The sequence below is a fragment of the Gavialis gangeticus genome, unplaced genomic scaffold (genome assembly GCF_001723915.1).
Source record: "Gavialis gangeticus isolate Ggan-Ray unplaced genomic scaffold, GavGan_comp1, whole genome shotgun sequence".
In the NCBI taxonomy this organism is placed as follows: Eukaryota; Metazoa; Chordata; order Crocodylia; family Gavialidae; genus Gavialis; species Gavialis gangeticus.
This window is the reverse complement of record NW_017728973.1, coordinates 6,972,098-6,973,023: the sequence shown is the minus strand read 5'-3', so window position 1 is coordinate 6,973,023 and position 926 is coordinate 6,972,098. Positions and strand designations below refer to the sequence as shown.

At 49.9% G+C, this 926-nt stretch overlaps 1 long non-coding RNA gene across 1 annotated transcript in view; it reads left to right on the top strand.

Moving 5' to 3' along the window:
- Positions 1–2: 2 nt before the first annotated feature.
- The window catches only part of LOC109290890, a 21,669-nt gene continuing 20,745 nt past the window's right edge, over positions 3–926 (top strand). Inside the window, exon 1 of the long non-coding RNA XR_002095708.1 lies at positions 3–83. This is a non-coding gene — a long non-coding RNA (uncharacterized LOC109290890). The remainder of the gene's footprint in view (positions 84–926) is intronic.

Genomic DNA, 926 nt, shown 5'->3' with positions numbered 1-926 from the left:
GGCACGCGCCCGCACGCTCCCTCCGCCACCTGCCCGGCCGCGGCGCGACGGCCTGAAGCGCGAGGTGTTGGCTCCCTCTGCAGGTAGGAAACCTCGCAGCTCCTGCGCCGAGACGGGCACTTCTACGGACAGCCGGCAGGGACCTCCTTTCCCTACAGAACAGAGCGGTGCGCGCCCGCTGCCCCTGCTCTTGACTTTTAATGCCATGGGATCTATCTATCTATCTATCTATCTATCTATCTACTGTGTCTTGTCAACTTTCAAGTCCAGGAGATTAACAGCCCAATCTTCCAACCCGGCTCCACTTCACAAGGGAAGGCACCAAACCTTCCAGTCTGCCTGGGCACGTCCTCACGGGGGCTTCAATGCGCATTAGCCTACTTAAATGCGCATTTAAGTGTTACTAAAAAAATCCCAAAGCCTGCTTTTTGGTTAATGCGTATTAAAATAGGCTGAAGCACATTTATTTTAAAACCGTGGGCATTTGTATACATGCATCCATTGCAGCGCCAGGTGCTTTTAAAAGCACATGGGGCTGCAGCATGTGCGTTTGTATAAAAGGGGAAATGCGCGTGAGCACTGAGAAAATGGCAGTAAGGCATCAAAAGTGTTTTAATTCAAAAGTGTACCACCACCATTTTTTATGCACTGATGCACATTTCACCATTTATACAAATGGATGCAAAGCAGTGCCAGGTGCATCAGCTCACATGCTCTGCAAACTCGATTAATCGAGTCTCCTCTGACATACTGGATTTCTGGCACTTGAGAGCAGACAAAGGTACACGTGTAAATGCCCCATGCTCTTTACTTGGTGCACATTAAGACAGGCTAATGAGCATTTCCCTAGTACTTCACAATGGAGGGCTCCTATACACCTGCACAGAGCCTGCTCCAACCCATTGGAAATCCAACACATGCTCCAG